Here is a 27,713-nt window from a genome sequence, read left to right on the forward strand (position 1 = left end):
CATATGGCCCATGTAACCTTGGTGAATTCCACCTTCTAACAAAACTCCTCACATACACCTGTGCTCCTGGCATTAGCGGGCCACTGGGGCTATCTGTGGCTGGCATTGCGGTGTCTGTTGCTGCATTTTCGGTGAACGGTGGTGCTATCTGTCACGCTATACTGCGTACCGTGCGTGTCAGCTGGGTCAAGTATTCCTTAAATTCTTCCCCCAGCACTGTTGCAGCCCTGTGCGCATCTGATGCTCTTCTAATCAGGGAAAGTGGCATGTGTATCCACCTCCCAGTCACAATTTCATGGGGGCTTAATTGGTGGTCTTTCCTTGGCTGCGTTCTGATTTGGAACAGTGCTAGGGGCAAGCAATACACCCAGTTTGTCTTCAGTGTGTAACACAATTTCGATAGTTCACTCTTGAGCAGGCCGTTCATCTTTTCCACCACTCCATTAGCCATCGGATGATAAATGGAACAGAGTTTGTGCTTCACCCCTAGAAGCGACGACACTTCTTTAAAGAGGTCATTCACAAAGTGTGTGACATTGTCTGATCATATCACATCACATATTCCCCACCGGGAAAACACTTCTCTCACCAAAAACTTAGCTGCACACTTCGCGTCTGAGTGGGGGCATGGTCCCACTTCTACCCACCTTGAGAAGGGGCATACTACCACAATTAGATATCTTGCCCCATTGCATCTTTCTCCCATGTGTGCATAATCTATGTGGAGCTATGTGTAAAGGGCCCAATAGGCCATGGCAAAGTCCCTCGTAATGTCCTCAAAGTCATCCCCGAATTGTATGTTTGGCATGTAGTACAATCTATGATAAATGTGGACAGATGTTCCTGGAGGTTGGATACGAACCAATGTTCCTGAATGTTCCTGAATGTCTGCGACAATGTGTTGTTTTGCCACGTGGGCTGGGAAATGCAGCTGTTGGAATGCTACCTCTAGTAATTCTACCGGCATTACCACCTTCCCTGTTGCCCCTTGTCTCCAAATGAGGTCTGTAGGGGATTGTTTACATCCCCGTTTACTCCATAATTCTTGCTCCTCTATTGGTGCTCTTCTCTGTAGCTCTATTAATTGTGTTATGGGCGTGTTGCTATAGGCCTCTTCTAGTGGTTCTGAGATGGTTGTTTTAACAATACACTCAGTTGCTACATTGAAATACGAGGCCTCCTTCGCCGCTGCTTCGGCTGACGCGTTTCCCAATGAGATTGCATCTGTATTGTTGGTAGGGGCTTGGCATTTCACCACTGTTACTACTGATGGTTCTGCTAAGGCCTCTATTAGTTAATTCAATAATGTGGTGTGCTGTACTGGTGAGGCATCTGCTCTTCTGAACCCTCTTCTACCCAGCGCGATAGTCCTGAATGTACAGTGGTAGTGGCGTACGCTGAATCTGAATATATAGTTACTGTGCATCCTTTGGCTGTGTGTAATGCTTCAATTAATGCCGTTAGTTCAGCTGCTTGTGCGGAGAAATGGGATGGGAGGCGCTTTTGGACGATCGTTATCTTCCTCCATCTGTACTACTGCCATTCCTACATGTTTCTCTCCTGTTTCTGGGTTTATTGATGCTGACCCATCTATGAAGTATATTTCCCCTTCCTGCAAAGCGTTTTGCTCACTCTGGGAATATCGTCACCCTCCCCCTCATATGTTGCACAATCGTGCTCCTACATGTCTTCCACAGTACGCGGTTCTGTAATGAACGTTGCTGGCTTTACTGTCTTGCACCTTACTACGTGCACGTTGGGGCTTCAAATAATTATCTCAATTGCAGTCGCTCTTCTGTTGTCAGTGTTGACTTTGACCGCTCAAGAATTACAAATAGTGAATGCTCTGCATACAGTGTTACTGAACATCCCATTACAATTGTGGTGCTCTTTTCAATGGTGAAGGCCGTAGCTGCGAGGGCTTGTTCGCAGGTGAAGTGACCTTGCATTACTGCATCCAGTGTTCCGCTGTAGTAGGCCAATGGCTTGTGGCCTAGTGATGTTTTTTTGCGTTAACACTGCAGTCATCAGTGTTCCATTGCAGTGTGAGAATAAGAAAAATCCCCTATCATAGGGCCTCATTACACAGATGGCGGTAAGGGTTTACCGGTACTGGTATTTTACCGGTACCAGTAAATCCTTACCGCCTTACTACGAGGTCCCTTTGCGGATTGGGGAATTTAATGCCTGCTTTTTGCAGGCATTAAAAACCAACCCGCAAAGGGACCAGGGAGCTAATTACAGTACCGCAATTTGCGGTACCCTAATTAGCGCCTTCCCCATTCCCATAGAGCCCTATGGGGCAAAAATGGGAATGGGGAAGGGCAATGGTGGAAGGGGGAATTACCGCCCCGCCAACTTTGGAATAGGGCGGTAATTCCCCTCTCCACCAAGGCAGTGCCGGTATTTTACCGGCATGAACCATGGCGCTAATAGTACCATGGTTCACCGCCATCCGTGTAATAAGGCCCATAATCTGGGTTCGCGAGAACTGGGGCTTCTGCTATGAGGTCTTTCAGTCTGAAGTACTGGGCCATCATATCATGTGTCCATTTTTTTGGGGCCCTGCTCTTTTGTGCTTCCTTTAATGCTTGCAATAATGTGCGTGTGTATGCTGCATAATCAAGTATCCATGGAAGATTGCTGTGTTGCATGGGGAATTCAATGGCACTATTATACCTTGCCTGAGGAGTGCATTGATTGTTTCTCTAATCCCTTCCTCTGCCTCTTTTGAAATTGGGTATTGTTTCACTCTTGGTGGTATGGCACCTGGTTTGAGTTTTATCTTTATTGGCGTTACTTCATATAATAACCCTGCATCATGGGAGCCTGTGGTCCAAATCGCTGGCGCTACTTTCGCCAAGTCTTCCTCAAATATTGTGGGTGGGGCATTGACAATGGCCATAAGTGGGTTGTGTACCTCTCTGTACTGGATCATGATGTCACAAGGTATACTTAGTTCCATTATTATCTCTCCATCACCTTCATTATCAGTGAATAGTTCTTCGTCAGTTAGGTCTCTTAGCGATATGTTTGGGTCTATGCATAGCACAGTTCTCCACTCACATCCATGCGTGTCCAACCCTATCACCACAATACGTTTCCTCGATACCTGAACTGTCTCAAGGTCTATGGGCAGTATAGTTCTTGGTACAACATCTGTATTTGCAATGGGGAGGAATATAAAATCAGATGGTGTTCTCCATTCTTTTCTCATAATTTCAGGCACTACTCGGGCCAACACTTTGATGCCATAAATGAACATGTCTATGTCAATGGGTATTCCTCGTACTACCACCTCGTTTGTCATTGTACTAATCATTAACAATGCTCATACTGGAACACACTATTCCTCGTTCGGTAAATGAGATGGTCATGTTCAACTTACTCAACAAGTCTCTTCCCCGCAAATTGATTGGCGCGTCTTCGTGATACAGTAAGGGTGCGCGCACTGTTTTTCCCCGTACAGTTATATCAAGATCTTTGGTGTAAGGAGCTTTTAAAATAGCCCCAGAGAACCCCTACGTTTCCAAATTTCTGGGTGAGAGCGGAAACCCATCTCTGCCCCCACTAACGGTTCCACTTCTGCATGTAGAGTGGTGGATAGGACTGGACACGCAAGTGCTCTTTGTGGGCTGTCCTAATCTGCGTACCTTTCCTGTCTTGGCACTGAGTAAACATTATCTCCCACCAGTATTGTGCCACAGAGCAGTGCACGTGCACCGTTTGCGGATGTCGCGAAAATGTTGCTGTTGACGTTTCCTACGGTATTTTGTCTTGCTATGGTTTGAGAGGCGCCGTGGTGTGGTTGTGAGGATGGTTGTCTTTGCTGCATTTGGGGTTCATTATAACACTGGTCATGTGATCTCCCCCCCATTGGTAATCCATAGGGGCTACCTGGATGTGGACATCCCCATACCTGTTCATTTTCCACTGGCATTTGCCCTTGGAAATACCCTGATTGTTATGGGTTGTCGTTCACCCCCCTCTGTGCGCAAAACCCAGCCTCCTGCACCTCCGGGACTTCGGCTTCCTAGTGCAACTACCAGAATGAAGAGGAGAATTGTGGCGCTCCCCAAAAGAATTCGGCATTATGCTGCCCCATTTCGTGCACGATGGCAGCTGCCGTGGAAATTAGCGAATCGAAAACTACATTCCCCAGCAAACCTGGCTCCGTACGGTAGTTTGCCGGTAGAGCCTCGCATTGGCTTGCCCCGCCTCTCTCACTGATATAGTCCATGGAGACAGCCAGGGCGCCGCTTCTGTTTACAGCTACTCCCGGCACTTAGAAGCTCCATCTTCAATTGCTGAAAACCTCCTTGTTCTTACGGATTCGACTCGGACTGTTTACTGGACCTTCTATTTGGAATACCCTTATTGAACTGCCTTCCCGTGTACCGAACCTGTTTTGCTTCACGGACCCCGCTAGAAAAAGTTTGTCTTTGTTATTGTCCGCTAGTGTACCAGACCTTGCCTGCCTTCGACTTCCTATCTCAGGAATAGCCATCCCGACTGGCTGTTCTGCATCGCGCCAAACTTTACCTGCCTTCCACATACCTTCCCTGGAACTACCATCCCGACTGGTTGCTGTTATCATCCTTCGTTCATCAGTGGTAAGACTTTTTGCTTCACAAACGGAACACTTGGAAAGCCCCTGGTTAATCCGTGCACTCAAGGACGCTCTGCAGCTGTGCACCATCCCGAATCCAGTGCGACCCTCGTGCCGCCCGGGTATTAGCATCCTCCTACTAACATTCCCTTTTTCTTATTTTATCCCTGTCGTTGTGTTCTAAGCTATTCAGATCCTCCATTCATTCTCCACTGGTAAGATCCTGTCCACCTCTTGAGCTGTGTCTTAAGTTAAGCCAGTTAGATACTAAGTCTTATTATATTCCTAGGTGATTCCCGAATTGTACTGCTCTTCTATCCTACGGGGGAAAAAAGCCCAGGTATTACATTAGTTAGTAAGGCTTACAGGGGACAACTGTTACCTTCGTGTTACTCACTTGTTATTTTTCCTTTACAGCCTGGTTCGTGGCGGTGCGCTTTCTCCCCGCCCTTCTGGGTGATCAGTCCCCTTGTCTGGTTAAATACAGCAAGTGGTCATATCATTTCGAAGGTCTTATTCCCTCACAGAGAGGAGGCTTGGGTAGAGGCCCTACCCAAAGCTCTTCAAGCAACTTCCTGGGTTTTGGATACTCCCCGGTTCCACGCACTCAGCTCACCGGTGAGTAACAAAAACAGAAGCCATGGATGAAGCTGATCCTTTGGCTGCTTTGTTTCGTTTGGTGTCTGAGTTACGATCTGACATGACATTAGCTCATGACGCCATGCATCAAAGGATTGACAGCTTACGGAGTATTCATAACCCCCCGACACTCGGGGTAGACATGGCGGGTGCGGCCGCTTCAGGTTCCGGTCTACCTTCAGCTTCCGCCTCTGGGTTCTCTGCGACCCCGGTTTTGATGGCCGCTCAATTCCCGTTGGCCCCTCCGGAACGCTTTACGGGAGATCCAAAACAATATCGGACCTTCATGAATCAATGCAAACACATTTTTTGTGTCGGCCCACTGCCTTTCCAAACTCCACCACCAAGGCAGCCTTTACTCTTTCCCATCTCGGGGGTACAGCGGCTGCGTGGGCCAACCCTTTACTTGAGTCCAACAGCTACGTCCTCTATGACTGTGACAAACTTATATTGGCCATGAATAAGGTTTTTGATAACCGTTACAAATCTCAAGCATCGGACTTGGAGTTGTTGAGTCTACGACAAGGCTCTTCTTCTCTTTTTTCTTATCTTACCAGATTCAATCAGCTAGCTGCTGAGACAGACTGGCCTGAAGAGAAGAAATCAGCCGTATTCTACCAGGGGTTGTCCGAAGAACTAAAAGACATCCTAGCCAGGGTACCGGTCGTTCCGGCCTCCTTCGGTGAATTATTAGATTTGGTATTGCAAATAGATGCCCGAAGGTCTGAAAGAAGAGGAGAACGTAAAACAGCAATCCTTACCCCCGTTCCAGCAGATGTAGTTACTCCTTCTCTTTCGATTTCAGAACCCATGCAGATAGGGGCGGTGAGGGGTCCTTTGACTCAGGCCCAGCTTGAATATCGACGTTCACATAATTTGTGCATGTATTGTGGTTCTTCAGAACATCAGTTGAAAGACTGTCCCAAGAGACCGGTCAAAAAGGCGGGAAACGCCAAATCCCGGCGATAGATAGAGTCCCTACGCCGGGAGTGTCTTCATTGGACTCACAGGGTTTTTTGTCTGCTCCTGTCAGTCTTCCTGTGTTATTTACCACGGTCGAAGACGCTACGTTCTCCTCCGTGGCTATTATAGACTCCGGAGCTACGGGGAACTATATGGACTTTGACTACGCTGAAAAAAACAAAGTGCCCATTCTACCAAAGGCTCAACCCGAGAGGGTCCATACTGTGGACGGTACGACTTTGGTGTCCGGTTTGGTTACACAGAACACTTCCCTTGTCAGCATGAAGACCGAAGACGGACATGTGGAATCGCTTTCATTCGATCTAATCAAAGCTCCTCAATACCAGGTCATATTGGTTATTCCATGGTTGCAACACCACAACCCTGCTATTGATTGGGTAAAGAAAAGTGTCCGATTCCCTTCTTTGGTGTGTAATGAAAACTGCTTTCAGGATACGTATGTATGCCCGGAGTCTTCCTGTCAAGCTATGGTGGCTTCCTTGTCTGTCATAGGTGCCATCGTTCGTGACGCTAGTAAGGACATCCCTTCTGAATACGAATCCTTTCGGGATGTGTTCGATAAGGGCAGGGCGGATCGATTACCGCCTCATAGGACCTATGATTGTCCAATAGACCTGTTACCTGGGGCCAAGATACCAGCCGGAAGAGTCTATTCCCTTACCTTACCAGAAGACAAGGTTCTGAAAGAATACATAGATAAAGCCTTGGCCACGGGCTTTATTAGACCTTCCAAATCCCCAGCGGCATCTCCATTATTCGTTGTCCCTAAGAAGGAGGGGGACTTGCGCCCTTGTATAGATTACAGGGCATTGAATAATGTTACGGTAAAAAATCAGTACCCTCTCCCGCTGATATCAGTGCTTCTAGATCAACTTGGTTCGTCAGTGGTGTTCACTAAACTTGACCTCAGGGGGGCCTATAATCTCGTTCGAATTAGAGCAGGGGACGAGTGGAAGACTGCCTTTAAGACACGGTATGGCTTATTCGAATACTCAGTGATGCCATTTGGTCTGTGTAATGCCCCGGCCACCTTCCAGGCCTTCATGAATGACATCTTCCATGATTACCTGGACCAATTTGTCGTAGTTTATCTAGATGATATCCTCATCTACTCATCCTCTATGAAAGACCACTGCGTACATGTGCGTCTTGTGTTACAGAGGTTGAGGGAAAACCACCTGTACGCCAAGGCAGAGAAGTGTGTGTTTAATTCCGCCGAGGTGGAATTTCTTGGTTATGACTTGACCAGTCGTGGAATTCGTATGAGTCACTCTAAAGTTAAAGCGATTCTGGAATGGCCAGTTCATGCCTCAGTTAAAGCACTGCAGTCCTTCTTGGGGTTCTCCAATTTTTATCGACGTTTCATCCATTCATTCTCGTCGATCTCTTCTCCTTTAACAGCACTGACCAGCTCCAAGAAACCATATGCATGGAATCCGGAGGCACAGCGGGCCTTTGAAATCCTGAAGACCGCCTTTTCGACAGCACCGGTCTTGCAACACCCGGACCCTCTCCTTCCCTTCCTAGTGGAGGCAGACGCCTCCGGTTCAGCTGTTGGGGCAGTACTGTCACAAGAATGTCCCGATTCAGGAGAAATCCATCCAGTGGCATATTTTTCCAGGAAATTAACCCCTTATGAACGCAATTATCCTATCACAGAACGTGAGTTATTAGCCATCAGGGATGCCTTTGCGGAATGGCGCCATCATCTGTTGGGGGCCCGTCATCAGGTTACCGTTTATTCGGATCATTGTAGCCTCCTTGCCTTCAAATCTATGAAGTGCCTTACGGCCCGACAAGCTCGTTGGCATCTATTCTTTTCCCAGTTTAACTTCGTCATCACATATAGACCAGCTCGCCTCAATGCCTGTGCTGACGCTCTTTCAAGGTTATCCCACGGTTCCTGTGTTTCTAAGGCTGATCGTCCCCTGCTGTTACCTGAAAGGGTGGTTTGTGCCTGCACTCCTCAGCCTTCGCTCCGTGCCCTTTATATCATCTTGGGTGACCTCAAATGATGAGGAATGTGAATCTTTGAATCTCGACGTCGTTCAAGGCTTGCCTTATATTCAGGGTCGTCTCTTTATACCTCCTGGAGAAGCACGTCTTCGAGCTTTAGCCTGGTCACACGATTCCTTGATGGCGGCCCATCCGGGGCAGCAAAAGACGTTGGAGGCGCTGCGGCGTTGGGCTTGGTGGCCGTCGATGTCTCGGGATATCGTCGATTACGTAGCCTCTTGCTCTGTGTGTGCTCAATGCAAGGTCTCGAGATCCAAGTCTGTGGGCCTTTTGCGACCCCTTCCGGTGCCACATAAACCATGGTATATGGTTTCCATGGATTTCATCGTGGATTTGCCTCCTCTGAGCGGTTATGATACCGTCTGGGTTGTCATCGACTACTTCTCCAAGATGGCTCTGTTTGTTCCCTGCTCGGGGTTACCTTCGGCCCCCGTCCTGGCTTCTTTGTTTCTCAAACATGTCTTTCGTTTCTTTGGACTTCCCTCTATCATAGTATCGGACCGTGGCCCTCAGTTTACTTCTCGCTTTTGGAGGGCTTTGACTTCTTCATTGCACATCGACGATCGTTTCAGCTCTGCATACCATCCGCAAACCGATGGACAGACTGAGAGGGCTAACGCCACTTTGGAACTGTTCCTCCGATGCCTGTGTCTCCAATTTCAGTCTGCCTGGTTAGAGACGCTCGCCCCTGCCGAATTTGCCTACAATAATTCGGTACACTGTGCCTCGGGTGTATCACCGTTTTTTGCCTTGTATGGATTCCATCCACGTTCTTTGCCCTTGGATCCGGCACTCCCCATTGACAACCCGGCCGCTCAGGCTTGTGTGAGAGAATTGGACTCAGTCCGTGAGGGTGTTCGATCCCATCTTCTTCTTGCACAGGAGAGAGCAAAAAAGTACGCTGACCGGCATAGGACTGCAGCTCCTGAATACAAAGTGGGCATGAATGTTTGGCTGTCTACGCGTAATCTTCGTATTCCTGGCAAACGTATGCTGCTCCCGAGGTTTGTGGGTCCTTTTCCCATTACGGAGGTTTTGAATCCTGTGGCTATGCGTCTTTCTTTGCCAACTTCGTGGAAACTGCATCCTGTATTCCACGTCAACCTCCTCAAGCCTTGCCTTCCTTCCACGCGCCTACCTACGCGGCCTTGCGCTATTCGCGTGGATGGCGAAGATGAATATGAAGTTGCCGATATATTGGACTTCCAGCTCCGCAGGGGTCGGCCCTTTTATCTGGTCGATTGGAAAGGGTATGGTCCTGAGGATAGGTCTTGGGAACCCTTGTGTAACATCCACTCGCCTGTACTCCTGCGGCGTTTCCATGCCCGCAAGGGGTTGCCGCCATCTTTGGGGGCGGATGCTGTTATGGGTCGTCGTTTACCCCCCTCTGTGCGCAAAACCCAGCCTCCTGCACCTCCGGCACTTCGGCTTCCTAGTGCAACTACCAGAATGAAGAGGAGAATTGTGGCGCTCCCCAAAAGAATTCGGCAATATGCTGCCCCATTTCGTGCACGATGGCAGCTGCCGTGGAAGTTAGCGAATCGAAAACTACATTCCCCAGCAAACCTGGCTCCGTACGGTAGTTTGCCGGTAGAGCCTCGCATTGGCTTGCCCCGCCTCTCTCACTGATATAGTCCATGGAGACAGCCAGGGCGCCGCTTCTGTTTACAGCTACTCCCGGCACTTAGAAGCTCCATCTTCAATTGCTGAAAACCTCCTTTTTCTTACGGATTCGACTCGGACTGTTTACTGGACCTTCTATTTGGAATACCCTTATTGAACTGCCTTCCCGTGTACCGAACCTGTTTTGCTTCACGGACCCCGCTAGGAAAAGTTTGTCTTTGTTATTGTCCGCTAGTGTACCAGACCTTGCCTGCCTTCGACTTCCTATCTCAGGAATAGCCATCCCGACTGAGGCCCTACCCAAAGCTCTTCAAGCAACTTCCTGGGTTTTGGATACTCCCCGGTTCCACGCACTCAGCTCACTGGCGAGTAACACTGATGGCCCTATCCTGTAGTTTCTTGAATAGTGCCCCACCTCTCGCAGTTCCAACACAACCTTTGTTGCCCTCCTCTCATCCCTTGCCCACCAAATCCTCTGTTCCCCATACCACCGAACCCTCCTCTCTGACCACGGTACCCACCTCGTCCTCTTGCCGGCCTTTCTTGCCACTGAGGTCCTCTGTTTTGCTCTTCTCTGTCCCACGGTCCTGGCCCTCCTGCTGCCCACACTGCAGTGATTCTGACGGGATTGCCTCCTGCACTTTCATCCCCCTCATTCTCCCTATCTGTCGTTATGCTTGCATTCATGGCGGCGACCTTCACTAATTTGTTCTGTACCAGCTTTGCTTCGTCTGCCAACCTTTTTTGTGCTATCTCCTTTTCTCTCTCTTTGATCCTCCTTCAGTGGTGCACAATTATGCTCTGAATTTCAGGCCAGCCTTTGGCTTCTATACCATCTATTTTGTTCAAGGCCTTCTGTACCTCTTTCGGGAGCCCTTTCTTGATTATAAAATAGAACAAGGCGGTGGATTGGTTCCACGCCATACTAGTTTCACTTCTCCATAGGTCTTGCACCCGTAGTATGAATTGCGTAGGATCTTTGTTCTCCTCCATTATGCATTGCATCACTAAATGTAAATCTGGAATATCTGGGAATGTGTGTCGCAACGCGTCCCAAACTTGTGCTCAAACATTGTTCAAGGGTGATCCATCGTGGCGGTCACAACTCATAGTCACCCCTGGAAACCCTGCCTTCTCCCACACTGCGTTTGCTTGATCACCAACAGCGGACACTAACAAAACTCTTTACATCACCTATCGCTAATGGCACTCCTGCTGTGTTCTTCTCGAATGCATGTACCCATTTCCCTGCCCCTCCCGCAAGTGGGGGGAGGAGTTTCAACAGGTTATTCTTGTCCATCTGGGCCCATGGAATATAGTGTGGCCTACCTGCTCCCTTGTGTATCAACGGCATCTGCAGCTTATGCTTTTTTCCTGTTTTACCTACCGCCCCTTTCTTCGTCTTACTTACCAGCATATTCTCTACTCGTTGTCTTAATCTACACTGCCATCGTGGGGGTGATCGTTCATCTAAGTCATCAAAATGAAATGGTAGTGGGGATCCCACAGCTGCTACTCCCTCTTCATATTCGTCTAGATCACTCCACACCTCTTCTACTTCCTCTTCTTGCTCATTATTCTCTTCCTGTCATTCCCCTCGCTGGCTTTCTGGGGTGGCTGGTCGTATTATTTTTACTGGTTTATCGTTCAGATGGAACAGGAACTCTCCTGATCGCCATTCTTTTTCTTGCCTTTGTGATCCGGGTGCTCCTTGTGATGATGTAGATTGTGCTGGCCCTGGCGCCGCTGGTGCCGATTCTCCTGTTACACTTAGCGGGGGTGTGAGGTCTGCTACTGACAATGGAGGCACCTCCCCTCCCCCAGGCAGCATTTGGCCCCTGTCACACAGTGCTCTTAGCCGTGTTATTTCCATTTGTGCGTGCACTAACTGGCAGTCTAATTTCCGGTTAATCGCGCTAGGTTTACAGGGGGTGCACTTGTCGGGCCATAAAGCCCTCCTTTTTCATATGGTGGTGGTGCAGTGGCTACCACTCCGCCCAAGGGTGTGGGGGTGGGGCACACAGGTACATACAGAGGTTCACTGTATCCTACTGCTGGTCTTGTCATTAAGGTGTATATTTTAGTCGTATCATTCTCAACTGTGGTCATTGGGCATTAGCCTTTTGGTGTTTCGTTTACCTCTTCCTGTGTTTTCTGCTGCTCGATTGCTTTATCTGTATTTACCTCTGCTGTGGGGGTAACCTCCTCGAACATTCGCCACAGGTCCAGTACTTCCCTTCTGTTTTGCAACTGTTTTCCCTTATATCTGGCTAATAGGTGTGTCGCTACTAAATCTAATACCCTTTTGTGAAACGACCCTCCCTCTGGCCAGATTGGTGTTACACTGTCCCCTTTTATCTCTGTCACCCACTAATCGTGATATTTTTGTATCTTTTCAATATACAATGGGAGATGTTGACAGATGTGAGCTAATGGTGTTTATTCCCCCCATGACGATGCTTCTCCCTGTACTTGTGTACTCACCCTCACCTGAACTTCCACCTATCTCATGTGCAATATTTATTACCTTCTTTGGTATTCACACCCTTCAAACACCTCTCCCCTTATTGTGAATCAACAATATCATAAATGTTCTCAATCATTGACAGTTGTTGTTCCTAAATACTCGAAACACCTTTGTAATCATTGCATTTACAATTGCAACATTTCACTGTTTGCATGTATAGTCAATTAGTGACAGAACACATGTAAAATCTTGACATACGTGACAACAATGAACATAAAAGACATATAACACATAACATGTACTACCTGCGCGCTTTTATTCCCCTCTTGTTCCCGTTACTGTAGTCTCCTTACCCCCTATTCTGCTCTTCTCATTCACTCCACTGCTCTTGCACCCTCTCACCCTTTCCCAAGAATCTTACTTACACAGAAAAATAATATTCTAAATTACTACTCCGAGTCTACTAAATACGAGACCCCTACTCTTTTCTCTTTATCTTCACTTATTTATCTGCACTGGATGAGACAATGCTACGCAGCGCCGCCTTCTACCCCGTTCGGGCTAGGATACCTCTTCTCTTCTTCTTTATTCTCACAAAACCTAATGACCATATAAAGGAAAGATCAGGAAAGCCTCAACATCACTCATACAGACCCTATTCCTAGTTCTGACCCACTGCCACCTGTTCTCCTGTTCCCTTACTCTCCCCCTTTCCTTTCCTTGGGAACTTTTGCAACCGGTACTCACGTGTTCAGTCGGGTAATCCGGGATGCACCATTCGCGGTCTAGCCACAATCTGGTTCGCACCCCACCAAGCCGTGGGCCACCTCGGCGAGCAGCTTTTACTGTTGGGTATTCGTCAACCGGGAACCCTTGACCCTTTCTCGTTGTGCGCACAGGCTAGTCAACCGCAGAGGCGATGGTTTTGCTGGGGGCCGTCCCAGATCTCGGCGCGCGGTGCGGGCCTCAAGGCACCTTCCCAAATCACGTTGCCGGGGGTCACCAAATGTTTGTGCCCTCCCTGTCTCTCACATGCAAAAGAAATGAAAATTGAATAAAATAGATACACCTCAGACAGGGAATGAGGCAAGGAGAACAGGCTGTGAGAGTTCAAGGTAAGGTTTATGTAAGTAAATGGCATCCAAAGAACTCTGCTGCCTATGAGAGCGCTATGACAAGAATTAAGGTTACAATACATTTTATAGGACAAATGTGTCATTGATGACTCAACTAACATAGGGTACTACGTTGGTCCCAGATTGGACAGTCCATATAGTGCCTATGGTGTGGGCGGTATCTCTTCCTCCGGGTTGCCTGCTTGGTTGGCGGGAAGATCGACGTCAGGCGTCTGTGCTTCGACTGGGTGAAGGTCAGGTTTCTGTGAAGCAGGGTGGCCACTAGCTAAACTAACATAATACATTCTTGAAAATGCATGCACTAAATAATAATCATTCGACGTCTTTGAACAAATCATCATGTCTCCATAAACTTCACACAGGTGTCTATACTATCAATAACATCAGATTATAAAGGCATTAGGTTAAGGGTTTTGACCGCTATAATAACACTGGTTGAAGTGAGGGTCTGTGTTCATAAGAATCTCTGGTATGTTGACATTTGTTAGTAGTAGAAAACAATATACTGCAGCAGGGGTCTAATGTTAGTTGGGGGTCTGTTGGGTGGGCATCATGTCATGGTCAGCGGTCTGGCACATAAAAGGGATACCTTGCAGGGTCACAGGGTTACAATGGCAGTAAGTTTCCAGTGGCGAGGGCACGGGGGCAAGGACATGTTTGTGGAGATGGATGAGCTATGTGCTCAGCTCATGCTGGTTCACACGCAGGACAATGATCTCAGAGGAAGAGTGATGTGTTACATTTGTTCTTTGTTGAAATTACCTCCGGCTTCAGCATGAGAGTGGAGCAGCAGAATTTTCCAGTCAGAGTGGGAAAGATGGTGGGGACCGTGTGCCCTGCGCACCTGGCCGTTGCGAGAAAGGGGAGAGAGAGAAGCGTTTTTGTATTATCACAGTGAGGCCTAGTCACCAAGATGGAGTCGAAAGGGGGTACAAAAATGGATGCCCTGTGTCCTGCTCAACGGTCCCATCTACGCGAATGTTAAGCAAAGTCGACATCGCATAAGGGCAAGGGGCAAACCCACCACTGGAGGCATTTGGTCCGAGTTTGTAATGAGAAGTAAAGGATCGAGGGGCCTGTTGGCCCCTCACTCCCAAACAAAAGTCACGATAAAATCAATTCTGGCAAAGAAATGTATCCAGCAATTCTTACGCTGATTCATGGACCTAGCAGCCTTTAGAAATCCTAGATTGCTATGATCAGTGAAGAGCGTAATAGTGTGACAGGCACCTTCCAGAAAATGTCTCCAATTAAGGAAGGCTTCCTTAATAGCCAACAGTTATTTTCCGAAGATGCTGTAGTTTTTTTCAGCAGGAGTAAAGGTGTGAGAATAGTATGATAGTGGATGATATTGGTGACTCGATCCGGCTGTGTCAGGATAGCTCCCATTTCCACAACATAATAAGAAAGATCAGGGTTAGGAAGTCTAAGAACAGGGGCTGTGGTAAATGTTTTTTAGAAGCTGAAATGCTCTTTCAGTATCAGGGGTCCACTGAAAAGGGGTCCATTTTATCAATAAGCCAGTGAGGGGAATCAGTATGTCGGAACAGTCAGCAATAAAACATTTATGCAAGTTTGCAAAACTAAAAACTGTTGTAATTCCTTAACAGAGTGTGGACTAGGCCCGTGCAGAACAGAAGAGATTTTTTTAGGGTCCATTGTCGATGCCTTCAGGGTTCAGTTTATATCCTAAATAGGAAATCCGGCTCTGATGAAAGAAACATTTAGAAGGTCTTGCATATAGACTGTGTTGTCTCAAATGTGGAAGTACCTCTTTTACATGGCAAACATGGAGATCATATGAAGTTGAGAATATCAGTGTGTCATTGAGATAAATCACAACATATATTTCTTAGAGGTCTCTGAAGATGTCATTAACAGAAAACTGAAAAACCGCAGGGGCCTTACAAATGCCAAAAGTCATAACGAGAAACCAAATTTAGTGTGGAACATGGTCTTCTATTCCTCACCTTTGGCAACCCAAACTAGATTATAAGCCCATTTTAGAAATAGTTTGGTGTATATTACACTGTCATTAGCCTAGTCCAACAATACCTGGATGAGAAGAGGATAGTGTTTTTTAAACATAATATTGTTTCACTGCTGATAGTCCACACAGGGCCGGAGTTCTTCCTCATCTTGTTCAGGAAAACAAAATATGGGAGCCCCTGCAGGTGAAGTAGAGTGCCTAATGCAACCTTTAGTAAGATTGACATCTATGTAATCCTTGAGGATGATTGTTTCTTTCTATGACAATGCATATGTCCTCCCATATGGAATCTGGGCATTAGGCAGGAGTTTGATGTGACAATCATTCTCCTGATTCGGCAGAAGTTTGTCAGCTTCTTTAGCATCGAAAACATCACTAAATTCCATGTATTCATTAGGTATCTGGTTCGCAATGATTACTATGGCTGTCAGGGCCGGTTTTAGGGGCAGCAGCACTCTGGGCGAATTGGCGCCCCCCCGTTCCCCTGCGTGCCCCTTGTTTTTTTAAAATCTCCTCGCTCTGGCAAGGAAGTAATGCTATGAATAGGGTACATTAGCACCCTATTGTTCTTAAATGTGTTCGCTGCCGCAGGTGCATTCAACAATAATGAGGCGCCTGCCACACCTTCTGCCACTACTCCAGCTCGGGGAGCCCTTGAAAGACTCCCCCGAGCTGGCGTGGTGGCGGCTAATGGCGCCTTTTGTTGCTGAAGGCGCCCGCAGCGCAGGGGCACATTTGGTGACAATGGTGTGCTGAGCACCCTATTGTCATTGAATGCCCCCGCCTGCCGTGCCTTCTATCACGCCCGGCTCGCCCCACCTAAGGCCGGACCTGATGGCTGTAGCCATAGTAAGATAAAATGTCTGGACTGGTTTTGTCATTGCATTGTTAACTGTGGATCCAGGGTAAAGCAAACATGAAATGTTAATATATGGCTAGACTGGCATAAAATGGTGTAATCCGTCAGGATGTTTTCAATAACTGTGGCATGGTATTTTTATGGGCAAAGCCACCAGGAGAGTATGTCTTACACGGGAGACTCGCAAATATAGGCAGTGACATCATGGACTATTTTCTTATGGTATCATTACTGGTATTATGCGTGAAGTAAACATGAGTATGTTCGTATATGTGCCTTTTTATTATATTATATATATATTAGTTCAGCCAGCCTGGACATCCATCGGCATAGCCATCACGAAAGTGGGTTTGCAAATTGTTCCTGGTCATGCTGGTGACTTGCAGCTAGTGAATCCTTTACATGGGTTACCCTGCACAATGTGTGGTGTTTTTTTTCCCTAATTTACATTAGAATATGTGCTGTAAAATACACGATTTTACCCCATTCATGTAAAATTGTTCTGGGGAGAACCCCCCCCCCCCTTTCTTTGGTTTATCCTTCTTTGTTATGTTTGGGTGCTTCCGCACATTTGCCGAACAAATTTATGCCCCACCAATGAAAAAAATCGCCAGCTGCCACTGCATCTTACGCTGTGAGAATACTAGCGTATGTGGTGTGCAGAGATTTCCTGAAAATGCCCTGAACAATGCTCTTTTATGCTGTTGGTGACATGACATCTATTGTCTAATCTTGATGTGCTTCCCTAAACAACTGTCTGTAAATTGCATGCTTTTCTTTACATAGTTTTACATTAAAAGTGGAATGTAAAAGGTGGTATTTCAACCCATTATTTAAAATAAATTCTTGGATTGAGGACAACCCACAAACCTTTTAGTTGGGGCTGCATTGCTACGATTGCTAACTCTGATGAATTAGTCGGAAATGTTAACACCCCTCTGCTGAAGTAATTCACTGATGTGTGCAGACATCTACGAGTACCTGAACAGATCTGGATTTGAGATATACCCAGAGTAGGATTGTCAACATTTGACCAGGGGGGCAAGTTTACTTTTCTGGTCCCTAGTGTAATGGCCCACGCCCAAAGAGCAGTGGCCCCAGAGCGAGTAATCTCAATAACAACCTCTCACTCACCATCATGTTCTCCAGTATACATATTATACATTATTGACATTTCTTTACTATTATGTAACATATTTTTCAGTAATGTTTGTGGTTTCTTAGAGACCTGGATCCCTGGAAATTCTCCCACCTACCAAACAAAGTTAAACTATTTCACCAGGATAATATAAGTGGTGAAATGGAAAGCTAGGATTTGAAACCAGTTTTCGATGTGTTCCAAATTGACAGCACGCTACAACTCCTCCCATCTCATCTTTAGTTTAGAACATTGTAAAGAGGTAGCAAAGCAAGCAAATTCCTTGGTGCAGTAAAGCCATTGCTGAACCAAGAGCCTGGGTTTGCTCTCAGAGACAAACATGAGCTGGCATGGCAAACGAGCCATACTTGGCTTCCTGCATCCTCAGCTCACAAATCAGTACCCAAGGCATGGATCCTGTGTACCCACCCACCCCGCAACATAATACCTTCACTTGTCATCCTGCCTCCTCACCAGAATGTTTCACATACATTGTTAACATTATTTATAGAGTAACACTAAAGAACATAAACCCACATGAGTAAGGCTTTCTCTAGAGATATTTAAGGAAATAAATTAAGGCACATTGATGAAAAGTGATTAGTCGGAATCACAATGCATGAAGTATTAAAGATGGGAATTTGATCCCTGTCTTTCTGGTTCTGACATTTTCAATTCACAAAGCAGTGGAGACTTCATCTTCCCCTATTCCATCTTCATTATTAGAAAAAAAAACATGTTTTCTGTAAAGTTGTTATTCAAGGGCTAAACGGTATATTGTTAAATAAATCTGGTTTTCAAAGCACCAATGTATCTACATGGGGGAAGCCTATTAATCATCCGTATCCTGAGGCAAATACATCTTCTGAGAAACAGACTAAAATTATAATTATAATGAAAACATACTATAATTATAATCTTAGTCTGTACAATCATGTGCACTTTCAACGCACCAAGTCACATGATAAAGCAACCTGAAAAAATATAAGAGAAGTAATAATTTAACCCTTGTTCATAAAGCAATCATGCATCTCTTTAGCTGAAAAAAGAAAGGGGTCAAGCCAGTGCCACAATTGGGTGCAGTGGCATGCAGGCCAGGGACAGATCACAACAAAATTCAACCTGCTGATCTACAATTCTAGTTGTGTACCTGCATTTTATTTGCCCTATTTTCCTTACCCATCATCCTCGAGTGTGCTTCCCTTGCACCACATTCTTAATGCCCCGTTTCCTAAAATTAGCGTTCACACCTCTGTTACCTTTTTGCTCCATCTTTTAATGATTAATTCAATCCCCTTCCCTTATTTTGCATGCACCTCCTTCCCTTGCCCTCATTGCTCTTTCACCAATTCATTGCCAATCACGCCCTTTAATTGCCCTTCACACCAACCCCATCCCTTTCCCCACATCACATTCCATTACCCTCATTTGCAGTTAGACAGAAGACCACCTTGATTTTAGTCATGACATGATTTGTCTGACAGACATGACAAGAAGAAGTGGTCAGATCTTGCTGGTAGTTGTGTTTATGGGGTCTGCACTTGGGTCATGCAGAGCGAAAGACGGCAAAGAGATGCAGCTTTTTGTGTGCTCCCAAGTTGCACATTCTTTGAAAGTCAGCTGCATATTTTAACTCACGGAAGCAGAGAGAACTGCAAGAGGAATTTGCCTTGGTCCTGGTGATGGAGAAGGATCAAGAGCAACCTATTATATTTATGTGTTTTCAAATAAGGTGAAGTGTGTGTGTGTGTGTGTGTGTGTGTGTGTGTTTTTCAGTGTCTATGGCCCTCATTCCGAGTTTGGAGGTAAGTAACGTCCCTTACCGGCATGGTGCAAATCGCTTGTCTGTACTGGCACCAGTCCGCTAATAGAGGACTATTACGACTTTGCGGGCACAAGTTTTGTGCCATGCCGGTAAGGTACCTAGCGCCATGCCGCAAAAGGCTCCCAAAAAGCCCTTACCGGCATCAAGCTAAGCACAGATAACACTACTGACATAGTTCAATGCGTCATTAGCGGTGACCGTAAATATCAGTGACTGTAATTAGCGGACACCTCTATTTATGGTCACCACTATTAAGCGGAACCGGAAATAGCGTCATGGCACAGGAACGGGAAGGAGCACGGCGGCCATCTTTAAAAACACAATCAATTGCCATCCTCAGCACACATGACCCCAGGGACACTGCCGATCGTCAGAAAACATCCTCCTGCAAGAATGCCAAAGGCCCTGAAAAAGGGATCTGCCCGCCTCAGAAAGGAAAGATTTAATCAGGACGAGCTCTAGATGCTTGTGGACACTTTGCACGAGCATGCAGGCACAGTCTTCTCCAGCAACATGAGGAGAGAGGCAGTGCTATGTAAAAAAGAGATCTGGTCACTTGTCCAGAAGGTTAGTGCAGTGGGCAACACACCCCGCACAGTGAAAAACTGCCGTAAGCGATGGGACGATCTGCGCTTAAGGGTGCGCAACATATTATCCGTCAATCGCAGCCAGGCCATGGAAACTGGAGGAGGACCTAGTTCACCCATAAAGCTCACCCCGTAGGAGGACAAATGCGCAAGCATGATTGGGACGGAATCCTTTGAAGGCGTAGGCAAGATGGAGTCTGGTGCCACTACATCTGCTGATGGGGGTGAGTGTCCAAAGTAAACACTGCTATGCCAAATCTGATGAAAGTCAATGCCAATGTCAATACAAAGAGTCATGCCATGGTCGGCCACACACACACACTCCCTGTTAAGTAGGCCGAAGCATCAGAGACACATGCTGATGCCTGCGGCAAGGCAATATCGTACTTGACACATACCACACAAAGTAGGAAATTCCACGAGACACACAGCGTGCATGACCAACATAGTATGCATCTCAGACAGCACTGTTCCTGGCCAACATGAGTGACGCCGACATATGCCTGCATTAACCACCCATGTATGAGATGACATGCCCTTCCCAACAAAAATGCCTATTACCCACAATTGTGTGGATAGCAATTGTCCCAATGTATGTATGATGCCTATCAAAACATCACTCATGCCGTCCCTCTCTTCCACCCCCACAGGCATTGACCATGACAATGATGAGCAGGACCCCACCCCTGCACAGGCCACACCCAGCAACCAGCCGTCAACCTCCAGGGGACAAGCCAGGGGCGCTGTGTACCAGCAACCAAGTCAGCGCAGGTACACATTGCACCTGTACCACCAAGGCCCATGGAGGGTACAGCACCACCACCACCCCCACCCACTGTCCTGCCTGGAGACACCTGTGAGACACCACATTCGGAGGAGTCTAGTGTAGCTAGGGAGGTGGCAGCCATGGCACCCCTGACAGTATGACATCCAGGAAGACATCTGGGGCACCATGGAGGATGATATTATGGATGTGGTCCATACCCCAACCCAAATTGCATCCCCCCAAGTATCATCGATCGATACTGGGAACGCCACCGCCCCAGAGCAGTCCGGCCATGACCACACCCAGGGACATCTCAGTCTGGTTTTCAGTTTTGGGGAGGATGAGCAGGCTGGGCATGACAGCCAGGTTCCCAGCATATCCACAGGTGCACCCACAGTGACGCAGCTGACTGACCTGCTCACTGCACTAGTTTGTGAGTTTGTACAGGACAACCATCAGGCCAGAGAGGAGTGGAGAACAGAGTTAGCTGCATTAGGCTGGTCCATTACGGACAACACCAGCCGCCTCTGCGAGAAGGTCTCGGACCTCAGGAAGGTGCTAGGGCGCATTACGGATGCCTTGGAGGTGGGTCATCCTGCCCCACAACCTCAGCAGAAGGCCACACCAGCGTCCTGCAGTTCCACCCAAACGAGCCCGCTCTGCAGGTCGGTCAATGCACAGCGCCGATGGGACATGCCACCCCCTGACTCAGGTAGTGACGAGTGAATGTTATGGCAGCCTCATGTAGGCTTCGGGAACTCAATGGGACTTGTGTGGGGGAGTTGCGGGGGGAGGGGGAGGTGGGTGAGGGTGTGTGGGGGAGTTCTGGGGGGAGGCGGAGGGGGTGAGGGTGTGTGGGGGAGTTATGGGGAGAGTCTGAGGGGGGTCAGGGTGGTGGAGGGTTTTGTCACTTACGTTAATATTGTTACATTCAATACACCGGTTGTTTGAAAAAGAAGACCTGAGTGAACATTCATCAATGTGCATGTGTCATTTAATCATTTACAGTGCACAGTGTACATGTACCCACATACCCAGTGCCCTCTGTCCAACCATCATGTCACCCTCTGCTGACATGTGTGCGATCAATGACTGCCGCACAGCACGTCCCTCCTGTGCATCGGCACCGTGATGAGGTCCTGTCACATCTTCCTCCTCCCCTTCATCATCATCAGGTGGTAGCAGTTCCATGTCAGGGGGCAGGGGCACGTTCCGCCGGATGCACATATTGTGCAGCATTACACATGCCATGATGATCTTGGCCACCTTCTCATGCCTGTAGAGGAGTGCCCCACCCGACTGGCTGAGGCAGCAAAATCGTGCCTTCAACAAGCCAAAGGTCTGCTCGATGACCACACGGGTACGGGTATGGGAACGATTGTAGTCCTCCTCGTGCCTGTTCTCTGGGTTTCGGACAGGGGTGAGGAGCCACGGCTTCAAGGGATAGCCACTATTACCTGTATGAGAGGATAATTAAGGTACATTTCAGGGGAATCATGAGGGACAACTGTAGTAGTCACACATGCCAGCAGGTTATCGTTGCCCACATGCACATGTCCCTGGATGCATTGATGGCATTTTCTGTCCCTCCATGTGTCCTGTGCCAAGGTCTAATGGTGTGGGTTGCATCTTCAAGATGATACATGGTGTGCACTGCCGTCTTTTGCACATGCATCGTGTATGCATAAAGCTGTCTTAGTGTCAAATTAGTGAGGTGTTGTGTCCTGTGAGATTTACTTAGGGGGAGCATTGGCAGTAGTCTGTGCAATATTGGGCAATCAGCATTGATCATTCCCATGGTGTCATGCAGCACTCCTGTGAGTGTACCGGCCCTCTGCTGGACAGTGGATTCCCTAGTAGGTTCAGTTTGATGCACTGCCAGGGTTGCTTGTCCTGTGTGGTGATGTGCTGGAGACAGCAACATGGTGCATATGCACTGCATGGTGCAGGATGTCATTACGGAGGGTGAGGGTCGCTGATGGGTGGTGCACGTGTTGTGGGATGTGGGGTGGTTTCCTGTTAGTCATGTTGTGATAGGTGTCGACCTTACTTCATTCATATGGGATTTGTGTATTGTACGGTTTGTGATGGTTTCGGGCACCATGTTTGGTGATGTGCACATCGTGCAGTCACATCAACATTGGCAGCATGGTGGTGTGTGCATCTCTCTCCCCTTTTCAATGGCATGTGCCAGTCCTGCTACTTACCAAGCAGCCAGGCACGTTGTCCAGCATGTTGCTCCATGAAGCGTGGTAGCATGGAGTTCTACAGGACCATAGAGTCATGAGTCGATCCTGGATATCGGGCACAACAATGTGTGATGATCTTGCTGGCGTTGCATACCATCTCCACATTGATGGAGTGGTATTGCTTGCAGTTGCGGTACACCACCTCCATGGCATGCAGGCCCACCAATGTAACGCTCACCTGATTCCCACGGAGGCGCCGGTCTTGGCAGGATGGTGTCTGTGACTCGAAAAGTGAAGTGCAGGACTCGATTGGCTTCCGGGGCTGACCCTCTTCGCACTGTGTGTCTAACTCGAAGAGTGAGATATCTGCAGGTGAAAGAATATGGGGTTAATGATCTGGGGTTGTCGGGTATCTCTCTCCCTTTCCCTTCCTCGCTTTTCCGTGGAGCCCCAAGGTCAACGTGCTCACCTTAGATAGGTGAATGCTGGACTCTCCATCTGCGTCTGATGCAGGGTGCCGTTGCCAGTTCCTTCACTGGGTGAAACGTAGGCCTCTTGACCTCAGAGGATTGCTACCGTCGTTAACTGCACGAACGGTGAGTTTCCGGACACCTTTTAAGTCCTTACAGTCTTTAGGTGCGTGGGCACGTTAATGTGGAACAGGGCTCTGTATAATGCTTTTTCTATTTGTCTTGCAGGGCTCTTGAGGTAGAAGATGGTGTGAAGAAAGCCGAAGTTCGAGCCAGAGTCTTGGAATGACACGCTTGGAAATGCGTAAGTAAATGCCGGTTGCCTGCTTTTCAAAAGCTCTCTAACTGTCTCTTTTCCCTTGCAGTTGTGAGTTTGGGTGTTGAAGAGACGCTGGAAACGCCGGAGTATTTGCAGGCGCCCTATTGTGGCGGGCGCGATGGCGCGTAAGTAAAATACCTGTCTAATGTCTCTTCTTTTGTCTTTCAGGTGCAGGATTACAGCGTTGAAGAAAACCGGAATTCGCGGAGTGCCGGTAAGTAATTCCACACAGGAATAACTATGCTTTTGTCTTCACAGGCGGAGGAGCAGCGTAAAGAGATGGTAGCTGCCGATGGATCAGGTGAGGAAAGCGCTGCACGTGAAGGTTGCCGTGCTAACCTGTTGATTCTTGTCTTTGCAGGTGCTACTGAAGGCTGGATACAGGAATGGTAAGCGTTCGTTCTTGCAGGTTCAGGATCGGAAAGAAGAAAACTGGAACAGACACGGTGAGCGTTCTGCTGCGGATGCAGAATAACGCGAAGCACGTTTCATTAATCGGGTGTGGTTTAAATAGCCTTGGAGTGATGAGGCGTCTTCCTCCACGGCCTCGCCTAGGTAAGAAAAGAGTTCCTGTTCCAGAAGAGTTCCAGTGTTGTATCCAGGGAGTGGAGCTTGCCCCACCCAGGTAAGAAAGTAGTCCCGGCTCACAGAGGATTCCTATGTGGCTGGTAAGTAAGCAGCATGGTCTGCTGCAGGTAAGTCCACCCAAGCATCTTCATACAAATTATGAGCCCGGTGCTTCCAGTGCCGGGACCAGTGACTTTGATGAGCCTGGTGCCACCGGCACCAGGACAAGGTCCAAAAGGTCCCAGTGGGGACCGGCTGGTGCCTAGGATGAAGGTTAGGGGCCTGCTTCCAAGGACGTTGGGCTGGTCCTAGCTCCTTGGAAGCAGTGATCATGACAGCACCCCCCCTCAAGGCCCCTCCTAAGCGTGTCTTCTCCGGGGGTTTTGGCTTGTCGGGGTGATTCAGATGGAATTTCTTGACCAGACGAGGTGCGTGGACATGTTCTGAGGGTTCCCAAGACCTTTCCTGGGGGCTGTATCCTTTCCAATCAACCAGGTAATATAATTTAGATTTGGAGATTTTGGAGTCTAGGATGTTCTTTACTTCGAACTCAAGTTCTCCATCCACTAGAACAGGTTCTGGGAGTTCGGTCAATCGGGTTTCTGGTTGTACTGGTTTTAGTAAGGAGACATGGAATACTGGATGTATTTTCATATGCGAAGGCAATTCCAATTTGACAGCCACCGGATTAATTATGGCAGAGATGAGAAAGGGTCCTAAGTATCTCGGGATGAAGGTGCGGGGTCCTTTTAGAGGCAGGTGCTTAGTGGATAACCAGACCTGATCTCCCACTGCGTAGTGAGGGGCCTCTTTACGGTGTTGATCCGCTCCTTTCTTGTATAGAGCTTTAGCTCTTTGCAGATGGGCAGTGGCTTCTTTAAAAGTACGAGTGATCACCGAGTGCAAGTGATCCACAGCAGGTGTTTCGAATTCTTGGGGAGGATCCAGGTTAGAGGTCCTAGGATGGTTTCCGTATAATAGGAATAAGGGAGTCTTCCCGGTTCCAGAATGGGTCGAATTGTTATAAGCGTATTCAGCGATCCAAAGGATATCCTTCCAAGGGTTTTCAGTTTGTTGGAGCATGCAACGTAAATATTGCTCCAGAGTTTGATTTGTCCTCTCGGTTTGTCCGTCAGTTTGGGGATGGTGACTGGTTGAAAGTCTCACATCAATTTGGGCTAAGCGACAGCAACTTCGCCAAAAGTGGGAGATCAATTGACTTTCCCTATCGGAGACCAAAACCGACGGAAAACCGTGTAACCGAACGATGTTTTCTAAGAATTCTCGGGCTAATACTGAAGCTGAAGGTAGGCCCTTCAGGGGAATGAAGTGAGCCATCTTGGAGAATAGATCCACGACTACTAAAGGTATTATACCCTGAGCATGGAGGTAAGTCTGTGATGAAATCCATGGACAGGGTATGCCATGGACAGGGAGGGATGTCCAGTGGGTGTAAGAGGCCTGGCTGGTTTCTCCTTCTGACTTTTATTCTGAGCACACACACCGCAGGAGATTACAAAGTCTCTAATATCCTTCTTCCATGATGGCCACCAGAAATGTCTTTTGACCTTTTCCATGGTTTTGGTAATGCCAGGGTGACCCTCCATTAATGAGTCGTGATGACAGGAGATTACCTGTTTTTGTATTTTCTCACAGGGCAAGTACAATCGTCCTCGGAAATATGGTAGGTCTTGGTCCACTGAGAAATCCTTACCCTTGAATTGCCAGTCCTGTAATTCTGCCGGAGTTAGGAGTGATTTGACTGTAGTCTCGATGCCTTCAAAGGATTGAGCGCTGACCAAGCCCAAAATCCTTTGTTCTGGGATTATGGGTATTGGTTCAGGATTGATCAAGTGTTCATCTATTCCCATCCGGGAGAGGGCATCTGCTTTTCCGTTTTTACTGCCTGGTCGATAAGTAATTATAAAGTCAAACTCAGCCAAAAACAGAGCCCAGCGGAGCTGCCTGGAAGACTGAGCTTTGGCCGTCTTCAGATATTGTAAGTTGCGGTGATCTGTCATTACGGTGACTGTGTGTCTGGCTCCCAAAAGATAATGCCGCCAGGCTTTAAAGGCTGATCTGATAGCTAAAAGTTCCTTGTCTGTAATTGAATAGTTGATCTCGGGAGCCGAGAATTTGCGGGACCAAAAGGCTACAGGATGTAATTGGTGTGTGACCGGATCTCTTTGTGATAAAACTGCCCCCACAGCAAGACTAGAAGCATCTGTTTCTACGATGTAGGGGAGTTCTGGGCGAGGGTGTTTTAGAACTGGTGCAGAGATGAATTTAGCTTTTAAGTCCTGAAAAGCTTGTTTCGCCTCGGTAGACCACTCAAAACGTTTGTTTTTCTTTAATAGAGCGGTGATGGGCTGGACTATTCGAGAGAATTCAGGAATGAACCTGCGGTAAAAGTTAGCGAAGCCTAACATGCTTTGGACTCCTTTTATAGAGGTTGGTGAAGGCCACTTGATGATTGCATCGACTTTCTTTGAATCCATATGGACTCCGTTTGGTGACAATATGAATCCCAGGAACTCAACTTCAGTTACGTTGAAAACGCATTTTTCAAGCTTAGCAAAAAGGTTATGTTGACGTAATCTCTCGAGGACCTCTTTAACATGTTTCTGATGTTCCTCTTCAGATGATGAATAGACGAGGATGTCATCAATGTAGACAACAACACACACATCTATGAGTTCTCTAAGGACATCATTCATAAAATACTGGAAGGCGGCAGGAGCGTTGCATAGTCCAAAGGGCATAACTTGATATTCAAACAGCCCATACATGGTGGAAGGCCGTCTTCCATTCATCGCCCTCTTTTATTCGTACCAAGTGGTAGGCTCCTCTGAGATCCAACTTTGTATATATACATGCGTCTTTGACTTGGTCCAGGAGTTCAGGGATCAAAGGTAACGGGTATCTGTTTTTAACAGTGATTTGATTCAGGGCGCGGTAATCTATACAAGTCCTAAGGTCTCCTTCCTTTTTCGGAACAAAGAACAAAGCCGAGGAAGCTGGAGATTTTGAAGGACGGATAAATCCGTTAGCTAGGTATTGGTCCAGATATTGTCTGAGGTGAAGATTCTCTGGCTCGGTGAGGGCATAAATCCTACTGCAAGGAGGAGTTGTTCCGGGTATCAGATCTATTTGACAGTCGTAAGACCTATGAGGAGGCAGGGTGTTAGCTTGGTCCTTCCGAAAGACGTCTTGGAATTTCTGGTATTCGGGAGGTAGTTTGGGAACCTCAGAAGAGATTGCCGCCAGTGGAACATCAGGCCGAGGATAACAAGTGGAGATACATTCTGGAAACTGAACCGTCTTTGCTCGCCAATCGATCTGAGGATTGTGCTTCTCTAACCAAGGAATTCCCAGAATGATCTGGAACTGAGGGGCCTTGATCACATCGAACACGATTTTCTCCCGGTGTCCCTCTTGGCTCACTAACGTCACTTCTTGGGTGGCGTGAGTTACTGGTCCGGAGGCTATCTCCGTGCCATCCACTGTAGTAATGACGTCTTTTACTGCC

This window comes from Ambystoma mexicanum, chromosome 8, assembly GCF_040938575.1.
Source record: "Ambystoma mexicanum isolate Mex_15411 chromosome 8, UKY_AmexF1_1, whole genome shotgun sequence".
NCBI lineage: Eukaryota > Metazoa > Chordata > Amphibia > Caudata > Ambystomatidae > Ambystoma > Ambystoma mexicanum.